The sequence below is a fragment of the Lissotriton helveticus genome, chromosome 6 (assembly GCF_964261635.1).
Source record: "Lissotriton helveticus chromosome 6, aLisHel1.1, whole genome shotgun sequence".
Lineage (NCBI taxonomy): Eukaryota > Metazoa > Chordata > Amphibia > Caudata > Salamandridae > Lissotriton > Lissotriton helveticus.
This window is the reverse complement of record NC_136067.1, coordinates 1,686,670,403-1,686,695,489: the sequence shown is the minus strand read 5'-3', so window position 1 is coordinate 1,686,695,489 and position 25,087 is coordinate 1,686,670,403.

Sequence of the window (25,087 nt, the reverse complement as noted above, 5' to 3'; positions counted from 1 at the left end):
GGCAGCAGGACCCGCCCTATATGTGTTGTTTCCGGCTGGGCGTAGCCGCAACCCTGTTGTACTTTGGAAGTTTCCAGAATGGGGGCGGATGTCTGCTGACTTGTATCTTTCCCAAGTTGCCGTTATTTGGGCGTGGCAGGCAGTGGGACAGACATGTTTGGGGCAGTGAGGGGCAATGAAGCCTCGTTGCCTTGTGACCGTTGCAATGTCACGCTTGGTTTCTCTTACTGTTTTCAGGTTTCTTATTACGGGCTTATTTCTAACGTTTCTTGTTTCTAGGACAATAATAGGTTTTATCATTAAGTATTGTTATCGTTTCTTTGTTTGTTATTTAATAAAAAGTTCATCAGTGGCCTACTGATTTTCGTTTTCCTATTCCTTTCTTTCCAGGTTGTTTCATGCTAAAGTTTCTGTTAACAGGATATAGTGATCACTTCGTTATTATTGCATAGGTCCTTTTCACTAGGGGTGCTCTCTGGTCGGGCCAGATGACCTTCCTCTAGTAAATGGTCCGGGTGAGACTGGTGCATCAATCAGTGGGGAGTAGATAGGCATGGCAGATTACAACGGGGGACAAAGGTCCGCATTACCTACCCTTCACTATTTGCAAAGACTAGACAGAGCATGGCGACTCTGTGCTTGTTTGCAAATAGAGAATACCTCCAAAAAGAACCAATTCCAAACAGTCAATGTTCGGACAATCAATCAATCAATGAGGAATGAAATAGGTACGACGTGTTAAAGGCTTGCGTTACCTACCCTTCACTACCGGCAAAGGGAGGGAGAATATTCCTATTCTTCCCCGTTTGCAGGCAGAGAAGATCCTTAAGAGAACCAACTTCGAACAATTCAATGCTCGATTCAATCAATCAATCAATGGGGAGAAAAATAGGTATGATGGATTACAATGGGGACAAAAGTCTGCATTACCTATCCTTCACTATCTGCAAAGACTAAACAGAGTATGGCGACTCTGTGCTTGTTTGCAAATAGAGAATCTCTCAGAAGCAATCAATAAGTAATACTAGTATTTTCAAACAATCAATCAATCAATTTCGCAACTCGTCGTGTGTCACGACCTTACCCGGACCGGACCATGTGGACAGTTCTTCGCCTTCCTTTTTCCAGCGCCCGATCGTTCTCTTTCTCCATGTTTTTACCGCAGCATTCCTGTGGGCTTCCAGTCAGGACAATAGGTCACTTGAGAGAGAGGTCCGTTCGGAATCGGTGAAGTTCATTCAATCGGCAGCCGGACGAGGGCCCTCTCAAGGCAGGTATACTCCAATCATTTAGATGTTCACCCCATCGTCTGGACCTCTCTTACCGGACCTTATGTCGCTGATGGACCCCGCGTGGGGACGCCAATTGTGGAAAAGTCAGCCCATATCGCACCCAATGCCCAGGCTGCTGGTGCAGGGCGACTCTTCGTTTCCATCTTGAATAATTACCAAATAAAGAGACGGGCGCTGAAGGCAGGAAAACAAGAACAGAGTTTATTACTCCAGAGGAGAGCATGTCATTTGGGACACTCGCATAGCGTCTTCGGGAGGTGCTCTAACAAGTTTCTCTGAGGCTTCGCTTTTTATACACAGGTTCGTGGAACACAGGCATCCTTTTATTACAATCAATACATTGTGTAGTATGAAGGTATTCCAACACGTGGCTACAGTAGGGGCCCTTATCCTTCATGCAATGGGAGGGGGCTGTCACGCAGCTGAGAGTTCTGCTGATTCCATTGGAATGTGTGTGCCTGATCGAATCTCAGGGGGCGGGGTGGTCATGATCAATAGTGTCTTCTTTCAAGAGAGACGAGTGCATACAGTAGTGGGCAATAAACTGCATCCTCAGGCTAAGGGATGACCAGCGGTCCGTGCAAACAATTAGGTTCAGAGGAAGAGGTCATCACAGGAGGAGTATTCATGGAGGGACAGGAGGTGTTGGTCAGGCGTGGGGTGCGATTCTCAGAGACAGAGTCATGCGGGAGGGGAGGGCTCATGACTCGTGCATGTGAGAGCGGGAGCAGTCAGGGTGCATGGGGAAACTTGCAGGGTCAGGGAATTGTGCCGATGATCGATCGTGAACCAGGAGACCATGATACCTAAAATGGCTGTCGTGTACGTGTGTGCATGGGTCTATGCTAGCGGGATGACACAGTCAGTGTTTTAGCGATATCCGTTCTGCTTACAACAAAGGGTACAGTGAACACAAAATGAACGCCGCTTATGTACATACACATTGCCATTTTCAACAGGAGAATGACCTAAAACTAACTGTGCAATCGCTGGTTATCTCAAGAATTGAATACGGGTGCACAACGCTAGCAGGTCTGCCAAAAATGTCCACAGCACCCCTAAAAGCGTGCCTCAATGCAGCGGCAAGACTTATTACAGGATCAAGGAAATTTGACCATATCTTCCCTCCCCTGAAAGCTTTAAACTGGCTACCCTACGAAGATAGAATACAGCTAAAAATGGCATGTATCACTCATAAAGCGATTCATCACAACACACCGAGATATCTTGCCCAGAAAATAGAAATTTCAGGAGGAAACAGACCTGCCCGTAGTGCCAATTTTCTGCTGCTGAGACCTCCTATCTTCAAGAAGAAAAAAACCTATGAGAGAGCGTTCTCTGGTGCAGCCCCCAGAATATGGAACTCTCTTCCGTCGAACATCAGAAAAATCTCGAACATTGCATCATTTAAGAAGGAAACTAAGATCTTTCTCATGAGCAAGTTCCTCCCATATTATTATTATTATTAGATTTTGTAAAGCGCGTAGTCACCCGTAGGTATCCCAGCGCTAAGATCCAAACTGCTAAGGATAACAGGGAGGGCGGCAGATCAGGGGAAAAGGTGCGTTTTCAGCCGCTTCCTGAATCGGAGGTAGTCTGGTTCTGTCCTAAGATCACGGGGGAGGGAATTCCAAAGGCGGGCTGTGTTAACAGAAAAACGCCGTCCACCGGTGCGCACCTTCTTCACTCTAGGGATGGTGATAAGGTATTCCTGATCAGATCGGAGCGATCTTGAGGCTTTGTAGGGCCTGATGAATTTTTTTAGGATGGGGGGGCGTTTATCCTGCAGAAGTTTGTGAGACAAACAGAGAGCTTTGAACTTCACTCGCTCTCTCACTGGAAGCCAGTGGAGGTGTTTCAGGGCTGGTTTGGCCGAAGATCTGGCCGGGGTATTGGTAAGGATCCGGGCCGCGGCGTTCTGGATCCTTTGCAGTTTGTTGAGGGTTGCCTCGGGAGCACCCAGATAGATGGTATTGATGTAATCCAGCCTTGAGACAATGAGGCCTTGAATTAACAGTTTCTGGGAGGCAGGAGGAAGTAAGGGCAGAATCTTCCTGATCGATTTGAGGAGCCCAAAACAAGTCCCAGCGATTTTTTTGGCTTGAGTCTTGAAAGACAGGTCTTTTTCAAGCCAAATTCCCAGGCTCTTAATCTCAGACTTGGGGGCAGGGGGTTCACCCAGGCAAGGGGGCCAGATGTTCGGAGGGAGGAAGAGCCCCTTCTGGCCAAGGAGGAGAATATCAGTCTTTGAACCATTAAGCTTCAGTGACGAGCTATTCATCCATCCTTGTATTTCTGCCAGACAGTTATATAGGTCCGATGGTTCTTGGGTTGGGTGAGATAGAGACACCACTAATTGAGTGTCATCAGCGTAGCTGATGATTTTAACTCCGAACGGATTGACAACCTCCTCCAATGGGGACATGTAGACATTAAATAATGTCGGGCTCAGAGATGAGCCCTGGGGCACGCCGCATTGGAGGGGGGTTTCGGGAGAGCGGGTGTCATTCTCCCAGACCTGAAAGGAGCGCTGGCCAAGGAAGGATGTAAACCAGGTCAGCGCAGTGCCCTCAACACCGATGTTCTTGAGTTGCTGGATTAAGACCCGGTGGTTGACGGTGTCGAAGGCCGCACTGAGGTCCAGGAGGATCACTGCCACTGATCCTCCCGCGTCCATTAGCGCTCTGGCCTCCTCCACCGCTGCGAGTAGGGCGATGTCAGTGCCCTGCCCTGGGAGGAATCCAGTTTGCGAGCATCTGAGAAGATTGTTAGTCTCCAGATACTGCGAGAGTTTTTTGTTCACTAGCTTTTCGGCGATTTTACTGGTTCCGGGGAGGAGAGAGATTGGCCTGTAATTGGCCAGGTCCGAGGGATCCAGAGAATGTTTTTTAAGTAGCGCCTTGACGACGGCCGCCTTCCAGCTGGGGGGAACTTTTCCCTGGATCAGTGAAGCATTTATGAGATGAGTGAGTGAAGGGACGATGGTCGGGGCCACTTTCTTAAGGATGCGTAAAGGGACAGGGTCCCTGGGGGATCCACTTTTGATGGTGTCTAGCGTGGTTGCAACCTCTTCAACAGTCACTGGACCCAGAGAGATAAGACGGGGAGAGGTGGGGCTTGCATTGATACCGTCTTCCTCACTGAAATTAATGGGTGGAAGAGAGGCCAGGATTTTCTGAATCTTCTCCTCGAAGAAATTGGCCAATTTAAGGCATTTTTCTTCAGCTGCCTTGGCGTCTGGCAGAATCTTTGGTACAAGGTCTGGGGCTTTAAGTAATTCTTTTAGTATAATAAAAGCTTCCTTGCTGGAGCAGGAGGAGTTTTCTATCCTTTCCTGAAAGAATGTACTTTTGGTATTGCGAAGGGCGAGCTTGTAGTTTTTTAAGGAGGTACGGAAAGCGTCTTTCTTGACTGTCGATTTATCCTTCCTCCAGGAGCGCTCCGTTCTCTTACACTCCTTCCGTAGAAGATTAAGTTCAGGAGTGTACTAGGTAGACAAATCGCCATCTGAGACTTAATCAGTGAGGGCTTACTAGATAACAAAGTGGGAAATAATTAGAAAATGACCCACGGTAGAGAACCTGGCGGAAGGCAAGAGACAAACCAGGGGAGGGGAGAAAACAATCAGTTACTACCTCAGAACAGTTTTATCCATGTCTTGTAATACTGGAGCGGTCTTCTCTTGTTTCAGTATTTTATCTAACTATAGACTAGGTATGGAAGTATTACTAACTAATGTTTTCAATCTACTGCTTGTTATATACACTGGTGTTTTTATAATATGCCATGTGATGTTAAGCGCTCTGATACTCAAGGGTCTAGTTCGCGCTATAGAAAACTGTTTATAAATAAATAAATAATCAATATTTGCACAAATCAAGCATATGTAAATAGTCCTGAATGTGATTGAAAAGTATTGGGTACATTGAAAGTATTTCAACATTGTATGTCTTTTAATTTGCTAACGCGGGATTACTGGTTACTAATTATCTTACCAAATCCCAAACTATGTCGACTGAATCGTTGGTACCTGTCGTTGAGTAAAAGGTAATCTCACAATAAGTCAATCAATTTAAGAACTTACACCACTCTAAATGACCACCAACCAAATTTAAGTTTTAAAGATTTAATATAAAGTCAAAGATAACTGAAGATACAAACTTCTCAAAATGAGATTCAAAAGGTAAATTGGTATCACTATAAACATGAACTTCTTGAATAATCTAAGTCTGAAGAACAAAATAATAAGTACAAGCTCAAAAACCATAAGGGTTGTCAAAATAGATATAAGTTGCAATCTCAAAGTCATTACAGAAAAAAGTTAAGGTTAGTCTGTCCCTACACTATACTAAGTGACATCCCTACTTTAGCAAGATCTTAACCCTCTAGGTGTCAGCCGTGGTGACTTCCTAAGAAGATCACGCACTTCTCTTTGTCTCTTCTCTGATAATGGGTCTCTCCTGATCAGCCTATCTGCCTACCCATCCGCTTCCTTAGGCTCCCAAAATCATCTGCTCTGCTCTCCTCCCGGGTCTCTTTCCCTAATACCAAATCACATTTTCAATAGAAACGCCCCTTGGGACGCCCCTCACGTGGTACATCTTTGCGCGGCAAACTCCATGATGGTACTCTTGAAGACCCTCGTTATAGTTGACCTTGGTTCCCAGGCTTCTTCTCCAGTGCGCTGATACCCCCTGAAATTCCTGGAAACTCCTACAGGCCTGCGCAAGGCGCCACTGAACAAAGTCCCTTTCATTCGAGCTGATTAGGACCCTCGCACCTGCATACAGCTCGTCCTGCAGTGGGCCTCAAATTCCAGACTCCACCATATCTTTAGTCGTAAAACACTCTCAAAGCTCTGTGCTGGACACCTCGCGACCTCTTCTCTAACGAGCACATGACGATTTAAACGACATGACATTATCTCCTCTGGCCTACTTGATTTACATGCAGCAGGTCCCTGCACTCTTAAAACGTTAACTTGATTTAAACAGCAAACATTCTTAACTAGCATACGTTTCTAAAATAACACATCTATAAAGCATATACTTTTAACCCTAAGTTCAATAGTACATTTGGAAGAACCATGTCAACCTTATCTCACATTAATTTAGCAGCACGTTCAGGTTTGCTGTGAATTGCCCTAAGGCCTACACAGTATACTGGATTTCAAAGTTACATTTAATTCGGACATGATTCTTTTAACATGAGAACATGAGGTTTTCACATATATTCCAACATTTCTACATTAATCTCACACCGTTATAATTATAGTTACTCTACTTAACATTCTATACATTTCGCTACTGAATATAAAACACTCTGTATATTTCACTCCTGGATATAAAACACTCGTGTGCAAAACATGTTTAAACTAACTACGTGCTTGTAAATATGGCGTACTTATACATTTTTTCAAACTTGTGCTCTCTCAGTCCCCCCTTTGATGACCTTCAGGGGTCATCATCACCAAGACACCAAAAATGTAGAACCCTTCAAAGTGAAGACAGGGCAGTTCCACCTCTTTTCATATTCTCTAATGCTTTCAGACTCTTGTATTGAGTGTCCTGCATCGCTGTCAACTCTTCTTCCTGTTTTCTCATAGTTCTCTGCAACCTATTTGCTCTATAACATTGATACAAACGCACCAATCCCCACAAAGTGATTACACAAATCACTATTATGATGATGGGTTTCAGTATGTACCAAACGATACCCTTTCCTAAGTTGGCAAACCAACTTCCAACTTTACCCATTCCATGACCTACTTTTTCCCACACATTTACCTTTGCTAGGTCCTCAATTTCGTAGTGTATGGCAGTGATATTTAGTATATACTTCTCTAGAGGTTTTGAATTGTCTGGAATGTAAGTACAGCATTCCTGGACCTTCAAGGCCTTGCAGACTCCTCCCTCTTTAGCTAACAGAACGTCTAAAGCAAGTCGGTTCTGAAGAACCATTACCCTAATCGATTGCATCTCACCTTCTATCAGCATCAATGATCTTGCAGTACTGGCAGATAGCCTATCTACGACTGTAGCTAACCTCCTAATTTTGATGTCATTCATTATCAATCCTAAGAAAGGGAATGCAGCACCTAGTACATCTCCAACTACTTCTGCTGCACCCAGCCCTCGTTTCCATCTAGTTGATATTTCCTTCTTAGGCGTGTCTAAATTTTCAACATGATATATTTTAGGGAAGACAACAGCCAGATAGCATGATCCGTACCAATTATCTGGTAACTTCACATAGGCATTTCTTCCACATACAAAATATACATTTGGTATTGCTTGCATCCCTTTCAAAAAGTTCTTAGAGTAATACTCCAATTGAAAGGCATGTTCACAATGGACTTGACCTACATAAAAGTTTTCATAATAGGAGTAACTCCTGTGAATGCACAGTTTTCCCCGTTTATCCTTATCCAAAGCAATTGGACCAATACTACCTTTTCTTTGATGTGCCCTTTCCTCCTTGGTCCAATCTGTTTCCCCTTGTCCTGATGCCTTCAAAATCTTCTGCCTCCTGTATCTAGTATCTACCTGTGCTATAAACTTTTTCTCAACTTCTGATATTTGACAAGTCAGATTGTTCCTTCGAGCATGTGAAGTATCTAACGTTTTCCATGGAATAAACCATTTGTGTAATCTGTCTTCGCTTTTGTAATAGTCCCATTTGTTCAAATGCTTGAAATTCTGAACCTCTGGCAATGTCGAGTCGAAATTCGAGAAATAATACTCGAATCCTTCTCGTCCATAAAACATGCTCAACAATAAACTGCACGTTATTCCATATGTCAATGGAAGATGATGGTATCTGATACCCTCCTCCACTGAAGCTGGTAATTGCATACAAACGTAACAATCCTTCACTTCCATGGCATCAACATATTCATAAAGCAATTTAGCATAAGCATTTGACTTGTAATTTCCCTGTGACTCATCTGTGTGAAGCCTTTTTATTTCTGCATCTAACAACGCTTTGTCTTTCTCATTGATGTTTCCCTTCCCTTTAATAATGGTAGTTTTCGGGGTTGATACTCCCTTATCCTCCTTGACTGCGGTTTCATCCCCTTCGTGTCCCGCTAGGAATGAAACAGTTACCACTAAAATTATAAGAGAAACCACTACTCCTAAAAGTGTAACAGCTATACATTTTGCCCTGCGGTTCGGGTTGCCAGCCTCCATGTTCTCAAACAGTGTAGTTCTTGACTTTCTTCCAGCATTCACTTCCTCTTCTTTTCAAACAAAGTCTTTCTCTCTTGCAATGTCTTTCTTTGAACACTTGGAAGCTTGACAATTTATTTCCACAAAACAGTTCAAAGTCCAGTAGAAAATAGACAACCCTAGCCCTTCTCCATCCACTAAAAGGAATCCCCTATCACTTTTCTTCTTCCACTCGGCGCTAGGTTATCTTGCAACAAGTTTACAATTTCTTTTCAAAAGTCTTAATTTCGTCTGAAGTTATGTATGACTCAAGGAGTGACACTACGTCTTCATAAATGTCCATCCGAAGTATCATTCCCTCAGGTTCTGGGCAGTTCGTACCACAACATGGAAAGTCAACTTTTTCTAGGATTATTCTCCTTATTTCGCTCAAGACAAGTGGACGGACAAAATTGAGAGTTAGCGTTTTTTCAATTTCTACTCCTGGTACTATCAGTTCTACATCCACAATTACAAAGGGGTCCGTTCTAATCAAGATCACTTTCTTCACCTTTCCAGTTCTGCGCCCCTTTGAAGACATTCATAATATGGTATTAATCCACAACAATAAGCGCTCCTAGCATTTCTACTACTCGCTCAAGCATTTCCAAACGAAGAAGAGTTCCCTCCAATATTGGATATCGTGAACAGCAAACTGGAAACTCAACTGTCTCTAAAATCAATTTTCTTATTCCACTCAGGAGAGCAGGATGAACGATGTTGAGTGTCAGCAACCTTTCGGTCTCCGCTCCTGGCAGTAGAAACCTTATTTGCACTGTGATGATCGGGTCAGTTCTGATCAGTTCCACTTCCCTGATCCTCCCTGTTCTGTGTCTCCCAGACATCTGCAACGAGGTAGGTCCAGTCGGGAGTAGAGTATCTTCTACTAGGCACTCGCACCCTCCTTGATCTTCTAAGACCCTCCTCGGCTTGATCCTGGATATCTTCTTCTGGATCTGAGTCTTCGGATATAGGAGTAAGCGTTTCTTCCTGGGCCGACCTCAAACTTAGCCTTCTTCTCCTTGTTGGCCAAGTGGCAGCTCCAAGCCTTATTCTCCTATTCCTTGTCCTCCCACTTGGTTCTTGGTCGCTCTGATACGGATCTGAGTCTGAGTCGTATTCACTTCTGCTCTCTCCTTCAGTTGCGTCTTCCGTCTCACTGCCGTCCTGCCTTCGCTCTTCTTCTGAATCCGTTGCGTTCCCAACTTCTTCCGACACCCCCTCAGCTGCCTCAATCCCTTCTTGCGACTCTTCTTCCACTTCCGGGCTTTCGTCTGGGATGGGAGCTGTTCCTTCTAGAGGTGCTGGAACTCTTCGAGTATGGGAAGCATGGATCCAATTTGGCAGCCCCCCGCACTTCACCGCGGTGTTCGTTATCAGGATTACCTGAAAGGGCCCACGCCAGCGAACATCTAGGCAGTTCTTCCGGACGTGTTTTTTAACTAAGACCCAGTCCCCTGGGTTCAGATCATGACACAGGTTCCTCGATGCTGGAACTTCAGCCGCATGCACCTGAAGGGACACAGAATGGATGGCGTCAGACAGTCCTTTACAATAATCCAAGATCAGATCATCTGTAATATTCAATAGGGCAGTAGTTGGAACTGTAGGAAGTCTCATGGCCCTCCCCATCAGGATCTCGTGGGGAGAGAGACCTGTCCTCCTGTCAGGTGTGCTGCGCATGCTCATGAGCACTAAAGGAAGAGCATCTGGCCAACTCAAAGATGTGGATGCCACTACTTTAGCCAATCTATTCTTCAACGTGCCGTTCACTTGTTCCACAATTCCTGAAGCTTCTGGTCGATAACTACAATGCAGCTTTTGATCGATATTCAGTGTGGAGCACAACATCTTCACTATTTCGCTGTTAAAATGTTTTCCTCTGTCAGATTCCAAAGAGGCAGGCACCCCGAAGCGCGGTATCAACTCCCTGAGCAACAATTTAGCCACTGTGAGTGTATCGCACCTACGTGTAGGGTACGCTTCAACCCATCTGGAAAATACGCATACAATCACCAACACATACCTAAGGCGATTGACTCTTGGCATTTCGATGAAATCTAATTGCATTCTATTGAAAGGCCCCCCGACCTCCCAATGTGACTCAGTGTGACTGGTGTTCGTTTGCCTACGTTCAGTTGTTGGCAGGTAACACATCGCTTACATACTGATTCTGCTGCTATTCTAAATTTAGGGCAATACCAAGTTTGCCTAAACACTCTCATCATAGCATCCCTTCCTAGATGTACTGGACCATGTATTTCTCTCGCCATGGGATTAGCTAATTCTTCAGGTAACACAGCTCTCCCATCTGCTGAAACCCAAAAATCCATTTCACTTCGCACACAACCTGCTATTTCCCATGCCTTTTTTTCTGTTTCAGGTGCGTTCTCCTGCATCATTCTTAAATCCTCCCAAGTGTCTACAGTTTCTAACATCATACTTAATTCAGTCTTTTCTTCTGCACCTTCTATTTCCACCTTTGAGAAAGAATAATTTTGTTCCGCACAATAGCGTGCGACTTCATCAGCGTATCTGTTGCCTTGTGACACAAAATCTGTATTCTTAGTATGAGCTACACATTTTACTATTGCGATGTCAACTGGACCTTGCAATGCTTCTAACAACAGCCGCACAAATTCTCCATTTCGAATGGGCGAACCAGAGGAGGTCATGTAACCCCTCTGAGACCACAACTGCCCGAAATCATGAACCACACCGAAACCATATTGGCTGTCCGTGTAGATGGTGACTCTCTTTCCGTTTCCTGCTATGCAGGCACGAGTTAGGGCAATAATTTCTGCTACCTGTGCGGAATGTACTCCTTCCAGGCAAGCGGCTTCCACAACTCCAGTAATGGTACAAACAGCATAAGCTGCTCTCAACCGACCAGTATCGTCTCTTAGACATGAGCCATCAACAAAATAAATTTCATCGGGGTCTGACAATGGCTCATCCACAATATCTGGTCTGGGTTTCGTGCATAGTTCAGTCACATCAAGGCAATCGTGGTCTTCACATCCTTCGCCTTCTATTACAGTAGGTAATGGCATCAAAGTAGCAGGATTCAAGACAGAGCATCTCCTGAGAGTCACGTTCTCTGCGGCAAGTATAACTTGCTCGTAGCGCGTGAGCCTACTATTGGTCAGATGCTGCGTCTTCGTCCTGGTCATTAGCAATTCAACTGAATGTGGTACATACACCACCACTGGATGTCCCATCACAATACTCTCGCTCCTTTCAATGCTGACACCCGTTGCAGCAACGGATTTGAGACATCCGGGCAACGCTGCGGCTACTGGATCTAATGTAGCCGAAAAATATGCAACTGGTCTACGGGCATTTCCGTGGGTCTGTGCCAAGACTGACAAAGCACATCCCTCTCTCTCACAGCAATAGAGTGAAAATGACTTTTCGTAATCTGGCATTCCCAGAGCCGGAGCACGACATAAATCGTCTCTCAGCTGTAAAAACGCCACCAGACATTCCTCATCCCATGGTACCGGATCACTCACCTCCTTGTGCGTCAGTTTCTGTAAGGGCTTTGCTTTCAGTGAGAAGTTAACTATCCACTGTCGGCAGTAACCCACCATTCCTAGGAACATTCTAACTTTTCTCTGTGTTGTAGGCGCATTCATTTTCATTATCGCCTCAATCCTTTCTGGGGACACCTTACGTTTCCCTTTTTCTAACCTGTGCCCTAGATACTGTACTTCTGTCAGACAATACTGCAACTTGCTCGGAGATACCTTATGTCCATTTTCAGCTAAATGGTTCAGTAAGGCAATTGAATCTGCTTTGCAAGCTTCCTCTGTCTCTGACGCAACAAGTAGGTCATCTATGTACTGTACCAGAACCGAGTTCTGCGTCAATACTAGATTTTCGAGATTCTTCTTCAACAACTGGTTGAAGATGGATGGGCTGTCTGTGAATCCTTGTGGGATTCGACACCATGTTAAAACGCGATCTTCCATTTTAAAGGCAAAAAGATACCTGCTCTCTTCATCCAATGGGATTGAAAAGAAAGCCTGACAAAGATCTATCACTGTGAACCATTCTGCTTGACATGGTATTTGAAACAATATCACTGAAGGATTCGGTACCACGGGACAACATGAAACGACTATGTTGTTAATTTTTCGTAAATCCTGCACTATCCTGAATTTCCCGCTAGGTTTCTGCAAACCCATAATCGGGGAGTTACAAGGACTACCCACGATTTCTTTCAGTATTCCCTGCTGTATCATTGACTCGATCACAGGTTTTATTCCCGCAATCGTTTCCTGGGACAATTTGTATTGAGGCGTTCTTGGAAACTCAACATTTGGTTTTACCAGAATTTTTACCGGTTCTACCCCTTTAATCAATCCTATATCTTCTCCTGTGAAATCCCACACCTCTGACGCCACTGCATCTCTTAAATCTTGGGGAAGATCTTCTACAGTCAGAGTAGGATATAGTTCTACAAAGAATTTTGAATTGGCCACCTTAAAGGTAGCATCATCGTCGGTAGTCTGTACCTCCACTCCTTGTGGGGTGCAGTATATGGTGCAATTCAATTTGCATAACAAATCCCTTCCCAACAGACATACCGGACTCGAGTCACAAACCACAAACTGATGTTCATTCATGTGGTTTCCAATTTTCACAGACACTGGTTCTGTCAAGGGACTAGTCATTCTTTTATTTGCGACTCCTACCACCTGAATTGTTTCCCCTGACATTGGCAAGTCTGGAACCACCGCTGATCTCAGAGTCGAACGAGTAGCCCCAGTATCCACTAAGAACGTAGTGGGACACCCTGCCACTTCTGCCTCAACAAATAGCCCTCTTTGATCCACTTCTAGGACTGCCCCAAGGGTACAGTCCTCTTCACTGCTCACCCGTTGTCCTGTCAATGGATCAATGTAATAACACTTTTCTTCCTCGATAAACAGAGGCATTTGTTTAAAGACCTTTCCCCCAGCTGCTATCTTCGGTGGCTGTGGGAATTGGGCCCGTGGAGCCGAAGTCCCCCCTTTGGCCACCTTATTACTTGGGACTGTCACCTTTTGCACTGGGACTTCTTGGACCTGCTCTTCTACTTCCAGCTCTCCATTTTCAGGGTTAAAGGGACACTCGCGTCGCCAATGCCCCACCTGGTGACACTGATGACACTTTGTCGTTTTCTTTAAAGTGGCAAAGTCTATCCTAGGTCTCTGCCCTTCCTCATTGTCCTTATTCTGACCGTTTGGTTTTCGTCCCATCCCCTGTTTCTGCTGGCCACCCTTCCCAGCGGACTGCATTTGCACCACCATCAATTTCTCCTTTAGATTCTTGGCTTTAGAATCTATCTCGTCACTGCAGTACCTCGCATAACGTAAAATCTCATCTAGTGGTTTGTTCTGCCAACAGATTAAATGTTGCTGTATCATCAAACAAATATCAGGTCTCAACCCCAAGACAAACTTTGACACAAACTGCCCTATATCTTTGGGATCCATTACATCTAGTCCACTGTATTGCTTGAATGTTTTCAATAACCTTTCATAAAACTCGTGAACTGTCTCCTTGGGTTTCTGCCTTGTTCGGTCTATTTTTACCCAATCTATGTCCTGTGGTGGTACCTTATCTTTCAGCCATGCTATTACCCTTTCATACTTTTGCATGACAATCTCGGACGGTCCATTAGTCCGAAGATCCCTCACTGGTTCAGTATTTGGCCATTCAACACTAGTCTTACAAGGGGTCCACAGATCAGATGGGACCACGATGTCAAACAACGTGTTCAAATCAATCCACAATACCTTCGAAATTTTAACAAACCTCTCTACCTGCTTATACCACTCTACTGGATTATCCCGCAACTTCGGAAATGAGTTGGTGAATGCAGCTAAGTCTCCTCTACTCCAGGGCACATGTACATAATTTCCATTTGATATTTCTCGCAAAGGGAATGCCTCCATATGCATTACCCTTCCCTCTGGGGTCATCACATTTGTACTTCGTCTAACCGTGCCCTTTTTCGACCACCTTTCTTCCCATTTATCCAGTTCCCTCCACACTCTTATCCCTGATACCAGCTCTCTTATGTGTGTTTTTAATCCAGTAGTTCTCTTCTCATCTAGATCCTGGTCTGCGTACTGTAATCTGTGGTTACTCTGTAATGCCCTTGTCCTAGACAAATCCACGGCATATCTATCTGCCAAATCAGTCAGTTTCTCATGAAACGCTCTAGCTTTCCTAGTAATATCCTTTGCCATGAACAATAACTCATCCTGTTCATACAATTCTATCCTTTCCAAAGGCAATGTTCCATCTATAATCTCATCAACATCTGATTTTAAACTAGTAACATCAAGCCTTTTTGCCTTAATTTCAGCTTTTAAGACACTCAATTTAGTTCTTCCATCCGCATCTCTCCCATCCCAGCTCCGAGATCTACGTTTAGGTATCGGTGAATTATAGGGAGTCCTCCCCTGTTCCCATCTCTCTAAGTCCCATGCCTTTCCATCTTCTCGGGGTGGGTGGTGAAACACTCCTTCATGCCTCCTAGTCTCTCTCTCCCCATCCTGGCTAGTTTCCCGGGATGCAGGGTAAGATGTTCCATTACTCCCTCTTTCCTCCCTACTTCCCTGTGATTCCTGATTATTCGAGGCATGGCGGGACCTATCGCTGTTCTCCTTTCTCCAATGTTGAACGTCTTCCCCGAGTGTATGATGAAGGCACCTAAACCTATTCTGAAAAGCCCGTACCGCCTCATCTCCTCCTTTCCCCCAGAGACGGGACATTTCCTCACATTCTACAATCCTAGTATTTTGTTCCGGCTGTTCTCTCTGATTTGTAGGACATGCATCCCCTCTATTCTCTTGACTTTGGCCTTCCCGGCCCTGACTGCTTTCGCTGGCCCCGCAATGAGATACAGTCCCGTTACCCCTGCTTTCCCACTCTGGTTCCGTTCTTGTCCTGTTACTCGGAGATACTATGGACCCGTCCCATTCCCTCAAATCAGCTCTTAACTCTGAATAGGATCTTGGCCGTGGTCCCCTTAGATCCATTGGTCCTCTCGGACCTCCCTGTTCTGAATTGGGACCGACAGTTATGTCTAATGGGGTATTCCATGTTACTGATCCTGGCAATTGTTTCCATGCATTTGTCACATTATTCCTCCTTTCCATCTCGATCCTTTCTCTATCCAATTGCCTTTGTTGTTCCCCCCTATCTCTCTCAGGGTTATAGATCGAAACTATGGGTCCTATGGTCACAGGCACTTGAAGAGCGTCTGGTAATCCCACAGACTCAGCCCTTTCGGTGGTTGGCGTTTTCTGCACCACAAACCTTCCCACTACACTCTGTACAGTGTTGTTTGGAGGTGTTTCTCCACTTTTGATAGGTGTCCATTCCGATATAGGGAGTGGTGTATATCCCTCTATGTCATTCCCATCTTCCCTTGCAAGCCCTCTATCTTCAATTTCCTCAACTCTCGGAGGTGGTCTATCCATTAACAATCTGTTTATCAGATTGTCCTCCGACTCGCTTTCCTCGTCTTCTTCCATGAGGTTTCCTCCTCCTGACACCTCCCTCATCGGATACATTTTCTCCACCTCAATAGTCTGTACCCTCCAACGCTTTTCCTCCTCATCCCATTTAGAATCTCGCACTGCCCTTACCGATCGCGTCAGCCTTTGTTGACGCCTGTTCAAATTTCGGTCGTGTGCAGCCTTAATCCATGCATTAAGGGCCTCAAACTGTGTTGGTCTGGGCGAGGGTTTCAATAAGGACATGGTTGCTTTTAGCCGATGTAACACCTCTAATTTAAACGTCCCGTACCTCGGGAACTGCATTTCCTCATTCCCTTCCGTAAGCTTATTCCAAGCCCCAATCCATAATATCGTATGCAGCCCCACATTCGTTGCCATATAATGAGCTGGCGTACCCTCCGGCGGAGCCTCCTCCCCGTAATAATGTTCACTTCGTTTACGTTTAAAAATCCCTTTCAAACACTTAAAGCACTTCATGATTTCGCTCTTTCTCCGCGTTTGTTTACTTCCTGATGACAATCCACCAATCTCAGCCCCGTTCGCACTAACTGGCCTATCCGTACGCGACTTTCCTCCGACGTCACTCTAGCCGCCCAACCAGAGCGCGGCTCTAGCTAACGTCACACCAACCGCTCAATCACAGCGCGGCTCTAGCCGACGTCACCCGTCCCCCTTCGCAGCAGTTCCCCTCCTTTCTCAGCTCGTCTCCTCGGTCATGCACGCGTCCCATTCATACTCCGAAAAATGATTACTTCCGTCCAAGCGATCACCTTTCTTTGACTGTACGCCCACAGTCTTTCTGTAGTTGTCACCTTAACTTGGCGAAATGTCTTTCCGTTTACTTCCAGACAATCGCCTTCTCCGATAGGTTACTCACACACAGTAACTTTCGACCAGCGTCCGTTACTCATACACTCACTCTTACACTCCCCCTATCTTGGATCCACGGCGGTCAATGGTACCTCGTGACCTCCGTACTATGGTCGACAACTACCCTGGATGTTCGATACACCCAAAACCACTTAAGCTCTGGCCTGAACTTAAGATTTCACCAGTTCACCCGTTTACCAGGTTACCAGCTTACCAGGTTGCGCGCGCTCACAACCTTCTCTCATTCACACTACAGGCATTCAACTCCGCAAGACATTACAATACAAATACAACACAAAACACCGCAATCTGTTCACGCATGACCCTTTTTATACTCACTCTCCGATACTGCTGCTTTTCTCGCACCGTCTGCACCTTTCGGCACACGATTCTTCCGCTGCTCGTCTCTCGGCGTCTCGGGCCTTGGGGTAACCTAACCTCTCTAGATTACCTTCCTCAAGAAGATAACCATCCTCTGCTACCAACTGCTAACGCGGGATTACTGGTTACTAATTATCTTACCAAATCCCAAACTATGTCGACTGAATCGTTGGTACCTGTCGTTGAGTAAAAGGTAATCTCACAATAAGTTAATCAATTTAAGAACTTACACCACTCTAAATGACCACCAACCAAATTTAAGTTTTAAAGATTTAATATAAAGTCAAAGATAACTGAAGATACAAACTTCTCAAAATGAGATTCAAAAGGTAAATTGGTATCACTATAAACATGAACTTCTTGAATAATCTAAGTCTGAAGAACAAAATAATAAGTACAAGCTCAAAAACCATAAGGGTTGTCAAAATAGATATAAGTTGCAATCTCAAAGTCATTACAGAAAAAAGTTAAGGTTAGTCTGTCCCTACACTATACTAAGTGACATCCCTACTTTAGCAAGATCTTAACCCTCTAGGTGTCAGCCGTGGTGACTTCCTAAGAAGATCACGCACTTCTCTTTGTCTCTTCTCTGATAATGGGTCTCTCCTGATCAGCCTATCTGCCTACCCATCCGCTTCCTTAGGCTCCCAAAATCATCTGCTCTGCTCTCCTCCCGGGTCTCTTTCCCTAATACCAAATCACATTTTCAATAGAAACGCCCCTTGGGACGCCCCTCACGTGGTACATCTTTGCGCGGCAAACTCCATGATGGTACTCTTGAAGACCCTCGTTATAGTTGACCTTGGTTCCCAGGCTTCTTCTCCAGTGCGCTGATACCCCCTGAAATTCCTGGAAACTCCTACAGGCCTGCGCAAGGCGCCACTGAACAAAGTCCCTTTCATTCGAGCTGATTAGGACCCTCGCACCTGCATACAGCTCGTCCTGCAGTGGGCCTCAAATTCCAGACTCCACCATATCTTTAGTCGTAAAACACGCTCAAAGCTCTGTGCTGGACACCTCGCGACCTCTTCTCTAACGAGCACATGACGATTTAAACGACATGACATTATCTCCTCTGGCCTACTTGATTTACATGCAGCAGGTCCCTGCACTCTTAAAACGTTAACTTGATTTAAACAGCAAACATTCTTAACTAGCATACGTTTCTAAAATAACACATCTATAAAGCATATACTTTTAACCCTAAGTTCAATAGTACATTTGGAAGAACCATGTCAACCTTATCTCACATTAATTTAGCAGCACGTTCAGGTTTGCTGTGAATTGCCCTAAGGCCTACACAGTATACTGGATTTCAAAGTTACATTTAATTCGGACATGATTCTTTTAACATGAGAACATGAGGTTTTCACATATATTCCAACATTTCTACATTAATCTCACACCGTTATAATTATAGTTACTCTACTTAACATTCTATACATTTCGCTACTGAATATAAAACACTCTGTATATTTCACTCCTGGATATAAAACACTCGTGTGCAAAACATGTTTAAACTAACTACGTGCTTGTAAATATGGCGTACTTATACATTTTTTCAAACTTGTGCTCTCTCAATTAATCAAGACCAAAGTATTTACAACAAACATCAGATTGAATGCTAAAAATATTAGTGAGTTAATGGTTTAGTGCTCATGTGAAATGTACATCAGAAAGCGGCATCACGTGTTAAAAAGGGCAAATTACGTATTAGCTGTTTTCTTGTCACAGAACTGGAATGAAGATTCAATCCAATTGTTTTGGTACTAATCAAAGAATGACTAACAAAAGCCCGTCTAAGACTCGTTTGCCCTCATTCACAAAGGACCTCCGCACTCATAGCGGAGGCCCCGCAGTCGTGGTGGAGTTTCTGCACTCGGGGAGGAATCGCCACAACCCTTTTGTAGTTAATTGGTGGGGCCTCCATCAGGACGAAGAAGCAGTAAAAAAAATCAATTAAAATATGTTGGCTTGTTTCTAAGTAGAATGTGAGAAATTAGGTCTCCAAAGGCATACATCTACTCATGAGTAGCCGCAATCACTGATCTTGTGAGTGAGCTACCAAATTGTTAAAGGAGCAAGAAGGGGGCCATCACTATCTTGCCTGCCGAGCCTGGGAATAGGGCTTTAAAAATAGCCCACTACCATGCTTGGTCCAACCAGAAAGGTAGTCCCATGAATTGCTGTGAGTCTGAAATATCTGATAATTTGGATGATTCAGGTTTAAGGTAGTAGTAACTGTACATCCTTGCATTTAACATAATAAATCTTGTTACGTTTGAGGAAATATACAATTTCTCAAACGATGAAATTAAAAAAACGTGGAGCAGCCCGGAAAATTAAAATTTGAGAGCCTTGATTTATTGTTTCATATACAGAAGAAACTCGGTTAAATATATATCATGCTCATTGACCACACGAGTGCTCAGCAGTCAGTTGTGTTACTGCATGTTTTTTACTTTGAAGAAAGTCAGAACTGATAGATGCTATAAACCTGATAACAAAACGAAATAGGTGCCTTTTTTTTTTTTAAATAGGTTGGACCTCTATTCCCACATATCAGTGGGTAAAAGAGCAAGGGACCTAAATAGAGCCCAAAGTATTAATGATGTTTCAAGCATTCCCCCATCACCTTTTGTTTTCTGAGTGTGAGGGTTAGGCCCAGAGAAGGATCCAGTGCTCAGTATACTATAGGACTCATGCTATACCTCACTGATAACGCTTAACAATGCTGAAAATAGCCTGTTTTCAGAGGAACATGGCCTGGCAGCTCCTGAATGGACTATTCCTATAGGACCAAAGCTAACCTGCATAAGGTTGGTCCCTGGCTGTAGTAATAGAGTGGTCAACAATGTACTGGAATGCAACCCAGGGCAATTATCAGTGACTAAGATTAATTCAAGCTTTCCAACCATCACGCTCCTGTTTTCCTCATAAGTCAGGCACCAATGTAACAAAATGACGTTTCCAAGCTTTCTGTGTGCCAATATAATGTGATGTATTACTTACACTAAAAGACACAAACATCTATACAGATTTTTGTGATTCTCAGTCTGCATAGCTTGTCATCAACTCTTTCTTTACGTTTTATTCACCACTTACAATTAGAAAGTTTAACTAGCTATTAGAAAAGTATCCTGCACACAAGGCTGGAGGATCATAAGAACAAGGCTTCAACCATAAACTAGAACTAGTCCACATTAACCTTAATGGCCTCATGCTATGAATAAATAAATATTCATCCTGCAGGGCAGTCCTCCATATAATGAAGCTATGCAGGGTTCGTAATGAGGGGACAGGTACCACAACGTTCAGAGTGTTCCTCTGACCGCAATTACAATTAACCCCAAGGGAAATATACTTCTGAGACAAAACAACTTGTGTCTCTAAGAAACACCTCCGCAGCCAAGAAAATAAGGCAACTTCTGAGTGATAGAATACCCTTTTCTACTTGTAAATACAGCAATCTACTGAGAGAGAGATTACATACATTTATTTTTGGGTCTAGTGCAAGTTACTAGTCTCACCACATATTTGGCATCATCAACTGTGTATGGCATTCTATTCTCTTTATCCCATAACATTCATGTTTCTGCTTCTTTCCTGGGTTTGAACACTTTAAAAAAAACTTTGGGCCTTATTTAGTGTTGTGTGGATGTAGGACATCTGCCAAAAAGTAGCAGATGTCCAATCTGATGGATAAGAATGCACTTTATGGCAGATGTCCTCCTCCACCAAACTGTAAATAAGGCAATTTATTCCGTTGCATTTCATACTAGAATGACAATGAACTGACTGCCCATCGACCACCTAAGCAACCATCAGCTCCTCGACAACATGCAATCTGGATTTAGACCCCACCTCACCACAGAAACAGCACTCATCACTTTCACAGATAACATCTGTATAATCCTTTACAGGGGAAACATGGCAGTCCTCATTTTTCTACAGCATTTGACACAATCTTACACCCCATCCCTATCAGGTGCCTGCACAAGATTGCCATCCTAAAACCTGCGCACTACTGGATTTACTCCTTCTTAACAGATAGAATACACGCTGTCAGTCTGACACCAACTCACCAGAAGCCCGCAAACTGGTCTGCAGGGTATGCAACGTTTACAACGAAATTTTTACAACGCACTACCATTACAACGCAGGTATTACCACGCATACCATTACAACGCATTGCGCTGGGGGGCACTCTAGGTTAAGTAATAAGTTTAATTTTCTATCCAACACCTTCCCTAGTGTCCTCGGGGACTGGAGTTGGAATAGAAAATTATACTTACCACTATCCAGCACCTCGAAGCGCTATGCGTTGTAACGGTATTCGTTGTAAATACCGCGTTGTAAAGGTATGCGTGGTAAAAGTATGCGTTGTAACGTCATACATCCGGTCTGCAGAGTGCCTCAAGGTTCATTGTTCAGCCCCACCCTCTTCAATGCATACATGAGCCCTCTGGCCAAGGTAATTTGTGCATACAACATCTACATCCTCTCCTATGCCGATGACACACAACTCATAGTCTCCTTCTCAGACAAGACCCACAACACAAGAAACAAGTTCACGACCTGCATGACCGATGTCGCTAACTAGACGAATGCCAACTATCTCAACTCAACACAGACTAGACAGACATAATAATATGCAGCAAGGACACCTCACCCTGGGACTTGAACCGGTGGCCGCTGAACTTGGGCATGCACCCACACCCAGAACCCACACCAGGAACCTCAAAACAATCATAAAAAATAAACTGGACTTGACTGTACAAATCAACTCTGTCACTGCATCCTGCTTCCAACACCCTGAAGATGTTTAGGAAAATCTTCAAATTGCTTCTAAGCAACAATGGAAAAACTGCCATTCAAGTTCTAGTCACTACCAAGTTAGATTATGTGGACTATCTCGCCGGGATCACAAAAGCAAGTAACTAGAAGACTATAAATCATCCAGAACTCAGCCGCTAGCACAAAGGAACCACATTTTTTATCATATGATAATACTATTTTCTTAGTCTTCAGTTTCAGTCCAACTTTACCTGATTTCAACCAGGACAGCTAGTAAAAAGTACTTAGGAGATCCTTTCACCTTCAGAAGGGAAATGTCTGCAGCTCCTCAGTGTGGCGACAATAGATCTACAGATTCTAGTCCACAGGAGTCCACTAAAAAACAGAGGGGATGGAAAAAAAGAATGATCAAGCATTGATTGGAAAAACTAAATGAGGAAAACTAAAGGATTGGCTAAAGAGGGTGATAGACAACCTCCCGATGGTGTTCCTGAATAAGCTAAAGTCAGAGAAGGAATGAGTGTAGACCAGAAAGGCAAAGTGGGAAGTCGTAGGAAGGGTGTAGAGAGAGAGGGTAAGCATGCAGAAGGCAGCTCGGCCATGAACTGGGGAAACAAATGAAAATAGCTACTTCTTTGATAATTTCCACAGGGAGTAATCACTCATTAACATGTTCAGAAAACACCCTAAGCCTCTTGAATTCCAGTCATATGAGGCACTTTAGTCCAACTGAGCTTGTCTCTTCACCTACACAGGCACTCTAAGCTGTTGTACCAGGAGCTCCCAGTTATTTCAAATGTTGTGTAATCCTCTGCATTCTCCATCTTTCCTTCAGGTGATGTCCCTTGTCAAGTTTCCACCTATTGGTGCTTTCACCCCAGTTCAAGCCTCATGTGCATGTTAGCTACATTTGGTTACTTTTTTGCCGCAACTTAGCCTGTACAAGCTTGCTTGGTGTTGTCCCTGAATCCAAGTTGTAGGTGAAGCAAGGCCCTCAAGATGTATCACAGACCACTCCATCCTGTCAAAGAGTTGTAAGTTTGCCATCTGCAGTATGGAAAATTCAGCAAACAGCCCAATTTCAACCTCTGCATTATGTCTGCAACAATTTCCCTTGAGTTTCTCTATCACTCTTTGACATCTTCTACTCCTATCACTGCACCTGTGTGCAGGTCCATGGTATCCTTTGATTCTCTGAATCTTCTCTAGGATTGGGTGTCCAGTGTGTCCGCATGCTGGCATCTACACTCGTTAGGTCTGGGCTGCACTTTAATCACAGGGTCTCTCCAGTACCTGAGTAATGTCTCTTCACCACAGGAACTTGTTCTTTATTTGTCACCTGACAAATCCACCACTTTATTCTGGTGAACATTCTGCTCCAGGTTTATGGCCCACCTAAAGGCTACTTCCTGCAACAGGGCTCTGTGGTGGCTATCTTAGCTGTAAGCCACATCAATGCCGGGCATGTTGGCAAAAGACGATGGAGTGCCCCCGTCTCCCTCATTATTCTGTTCTCATAATGTTATAGAGGAGTTGATGTTCCAACTCAAAATCATTTACGGAATTCATTACAAAGGCATTTTTTGAACATATCAACACTCAATGCAGGGGGAAGGGCCCACTGAAAAACATTTCACAGAGAGCTGCCCAACATAATCACTGCTTAGCCATGCCCACTGGTTTTTAAGACTAAGTCAAATAAAAATAAATTGTGAATGGAAACTATCAAAACTTGCCCCTCATTCACAATCTTTCCTGCTGAATTTCCAAACTGTGAATAAATGCACGATTGAGTGAACAATGTATATGCAACTCCCATAGCATCTTGCTTTTAAAGCATAGTCTTGTTTATCAAAGGAAAGTGATGTAATGATTGAATACGGAAGAGCTGGCATCAGGTGGAAGACACATTAGGGTGAAGCGTGTAAAGTGCTTATAGATGTAAATCACGTCTTTTGCCTTTAGGAACTGCTAAGCCAATCTTGGTATTATTTTCATGAATTTTGCTGACTCAGTAGGGGGGCGCTAGAGAGCCCGGCCGCAAGATGGCTAACACTTTGAGTGGCTCTGCCGACCATAGGCCATTTATACCAATGTATCCATCTCAAGAGTCTACATCAGCACCTACTGATCGCTAAATATGTGCATGCAGTGCTGCTGCCCTAGGGGTGCTCATTTTTGGACAAAAGGATTGGACCGAGTTGACAGCGACCACCACGTTGATCTGCGTGGCCTAGTGAGGAATTGGTGGCATGGGGCCTGGATGCGTGCCCACTGCCGAGGTACGGTGACGAGACCCTCTGCACTGATGATTGAGGCTGATGACAGGCAGAAGCCCTGTGGACGTGTGTAAGGTGATGGCATATTCGGGGGCAGCAAATACTTCCCTACCACATTCTGACTAGCCAGACGTGCCGGCCGGCCTGGGGGATGATCGATGAGGCCGGGCGGAGCATGTGAACCTCTCCTGTGAAGGGCACCAGAGTGCTGAGGGGCTCATGTGGCTGGATTGTTGCCTAAACGTGCAGCTGCAGCAGGACCAATTGGAGGGTAGTCCCTGCACCACCATGCGGTGATGGCAAGGACGACCCTGCACTTGCCATTTGGGTTGCGACCCTCTATGCAACATGTGGCATGAGTGCCACACTCTAGCAATGGCCGTCCTACAGAGGAGCTAAGCTGCGCATGTGTTCAGCCCCACATTGAAGCCTGACCTGAGACGTTTTTCATGCTCTGCTTGCAATGGCTGTCCCTCTAATTAAACAACAACCCAATGGATGCGATAATACATGATCAAGTTCCTCTGTGAGATGGTGCACCTACTCCTTGATCTATGACACCATTGGCTTTCCCGAGCACATGCAGTGCATTTAACATTGTTATCACCCTACGATTGCCTATCTGCCAGCCTGCTTATGCCCCCTTACCAGATCTACCAGGGAGTGGCTGGCCTGTTTTATTTTACTCAGAGTACTCGACCCCTTCTGGGTGAATATCGAAATGTGATCTCTTGGTGGAC